Source organism: Apostichopus japonicus, chromosome 16, assembly GCF_037975245.1.
Source record: "Apostichopus japonicus isolate 1M-3 chromosome 16, ASM3797524v1, whole genome shotgun sequence".
Classification (NCBI taxonomy): domain Eukaryota; kingdom Metazoa; phylum Echinodermata; class Holothuroidea; order Aspidochirotida; family Stichopodidae; genus Apostichopus; species Apostichopus japonicus.
The window spans coordinates 18,305,121-18,308,385 of record NC_092576.1 but is presented as its reverse complement, the minus strand read 5'-3'; the positions used below and the strand labels follow the sequence as shown (position 1 = coordinate 18,308,385).

Sequence of the window (3,265 nt, the reverse complement as noted above, 5' to 3'; positions counted from 1 at the left end):
TGGGCAACATACCTCACCAAATATGGGCCCAAACAGCTTTCCCAGTGAGGCCCAACAAATCACACCCCCATGACTCAGTCATATGGGGCTATATGAGACAGCAAGTGTGGAATGGAATAGGTTTTCCCATGGGCCTGTGTCTGTTCTACATATGCCAGTTGCTTCTATGGGATGCTCATATGGCAAACCAATGTGGGACCCACACCCCCATTGGCCAACTCGAGTGGGCCCTACCTGTGATGACTATGGGTGGCTAGAGCCCAGATGACCCAAGTTTAATGCTAGTTGGCACCATATGTGGATGCAAACTGAAGTTAGTGCAAAACAAAATTTGCTATAATTTTGGAGGAGATACTGTAGCGTCCCATCAGTCACAGAGCTTCTGTCCCATCAGTCACAAGGGAAATGCCACTGTGTGAAATAGTTGATGCCAATATTCTCTCAATGGTGGTGCTCTGATATAGCTACATTAAGTAGCTACCAGGAGGGGTATATACCCAACTCATTCTTTTCATTCTGAGATAGCGCTTACAAGTTAACTAAATGTACCTAAAAATGGTGGTCCGCAAATGTCCCATCAGTCACAGGGCTACTCTAAGTGCTCCCTATCTAAAAAGTTACATACTTATGTGAATAGTTCTTTAATGATGGACCACAGAACAGGGGCACATACTCAAAAACCACTGCAGTGGTAGTCCAAGATGTCTGCTTTGTTAATCATAAAATATCTTTTGATACCTTCTTAAAAATACCAGTGACCATAATAATGTGAACATTTGGTGTAAGTATATACTGAGAATAAAAAGCTTTGAAGAGGTTCAATCCAAATCATAATAACAAATGAGGAAAAACCCTGTCTTTATGTTGATGTGACAAGGACTTACAGAACCAAAATAATGGCAAGTTCTTCTCAATGTCAAGAAATATTTAAAAACTTCTTGTTTCACAATTGTTAGAGGAGATACTAGTTAGGCTTTTTGAAAATCTAAAACTTGAGCACATGCTTGAGTATAAAGTGCAAGAATGCCTTCACTCAAGAATGTTTTCACTGAAAAAGATTATAAAAAGAGGGAGCACCAACCTAAAAATTACTGAGTTTATAGATACATTCATCATCATTCATCGAAAATATTTCCAGGTATGTTCTTAATAAAGTTGTATGAACTGGTCTTCTTAACCCACCCCCCCACCCCCATCCACAAGACAAGGTTTTTGGTGGGGTGGAAGTAGATCACTTTTGCATATTTTAGTGGAGCTATGTTATGTTTCCCAAAGAATTGCATAAAAAGTTCATGTTTTGGTCCCTACATTCACTCAAATGTCCAATGAATTCTAAAGCGATTCTAACACCTGACGTCACACAGTCACATTCTGGAGGCAAGGGTGTCAATGGAGCATCAATATAGACCAGGAGCCCATAGGGTTTGGTTAGCTGGGAAGGTAATCAATTGCCTTGTACATCACAATGTTCACAGTGCATTCCTGTATATGAAACCAGAAGACTGGAAAACCGGCTGTGGTGGGTGTGGCTGGGAAAGCAATTTTAAAGTCACCTAAAAGCTAACCTAGATCATCTTTCATGGTAACCACATCAAAGTAAATACAATGTGTCAGGTATGGCCCCATGAGCAACAAATGGCCATCGCCAGTAATTATTGGTGGTGGGGTAGCTTTGCCAGCCTCACGGATGACCTAGGTCAGCTCATGAGGTAACCACTTGAAACCTATTGGAAAATGATGGTCAGGACTTCAGTTACAAGGGATGGGCATTTCCAGTCATTTTTATTGGTGGGTACCCCTGCCAGTAGACCCCCAAAATGCCCATCCCCTCATTGACCTAGGTGAGCTCATGAAGTAACCAGTTGAAAACTACTGGAAAATGATTAGCAGGACTCTATATGTGAGGGATGGGCAATTCCAGTAATTTATATTAGTGGGGTACCCCTGCAAGTAGACCCCCAAAAAGCCCATCCCCCTCATTGACCTAGGTGTGCTCATGATGCAACCAGTTGAAACCTACTGGAAAATGATAGGTATCACTTCATATGTAAGGTTTGGGCATTTCCAGAAATTTCTATTAGTGGGATACACGTGCCAGTAGACCCCCAAAAAGCCAATCCCCTCATTGACCTAGGTCAGCTCATGAAGTATCCAGTTAAAAACTACCATAAAATAATTAGCAGGACTCTATATGTAAGGGATGGGCAATTCCAGTAATTTATATTAGTGGGGTACCCCTGCCAGTAGACCCCCAAAAAGCCCATCCCCTCATTGACCTAGGTGAGCTCATGAAGTAACCAGTTGAAAACTACTGGAAAATGATTAGCAGGACTCTATATGTGAGGGATGGGCAATTCCAGTAATTTGTATTAGTGGGGTACCCCTGCAAGTAGACCCCCAAAATGCCAATCCCCTCATTGACCTAGGTGTGCTCATGATGTAACCAGTTGAAACCTACTGGAAAACGATAGGTATCACTTCATATGTAACGTTTGGGCATTTCCAGAAATTTCTATTAGTGGGATAAACGTGCCAGTAGACCCCTAAAAAGCCAATCCCCTCATTGACCTAGGTCAGCTCATGAAGTATCCAGTTAAAAACTACCGAAAAATAATTAGCAGGACTCTATATGTAAGGGATGGGCAATTCCAGTAATTTATATTAGTGGGGTACCCCTGCCAGTAGACCCCCAAAAAGCCCATCCCCTCATTGACCTAGGTCGGCTCATAAGGTAACCAGTTGATACCTACTGGAAAATGATAGGTATCACTCATATGTAAGGGATGGGCATTTCCAGAATTTCTATTAGTGGGTACCCCTGCAAGTAGACCCCCAAAAAGCCCATCCCCTCATTGACCTAGGTCGGCTCATAAGGTAACCAGTTGATACCTACTGGAAAATGATAGGTATCACTCATATGTAAGGGATGGGCATTTCCAGAATTTCTATTAGTGGGTACCCCTGCAAGTAGACCCCCAAAATGCCCATCCCCTCATTGACCTAGGTGAGCTCATGATGTGACCAGTTGAAACCTACTGGAAAATGATAGGTATCACTTCATATGTAAGGTTTGGGCATTTCCAGAAATTTCTATTAGTGGGATACACGTGCCAGTAGACCCCCAAAAACCCAATCCCCTCATTGACCTAGGTCAGCTCATGAAGTATCCAGTTAAAAACAACCGAAAAATAATTAGCAGGACTCTATATGTAAGGGATGGGCAATTCCAGTAATTTATATTAGTGGGGTACCCCTGCCAGTAGAC

The 3,265-nt window shown here is 42.3% G+C and overlaps 1 protein-coding gene across 3 annotated transcripts in view; it reads left to right on the top strand.

The window, feature by feature from the left end:
* Positions 1-3,265, top strand: part of LOC139982710 (uncharacterized) — a 239,831-nt gene that overhangs the window by 93,391 nt on the left and 143,175 nt on the right. The window lies entirely within an intron of this gene.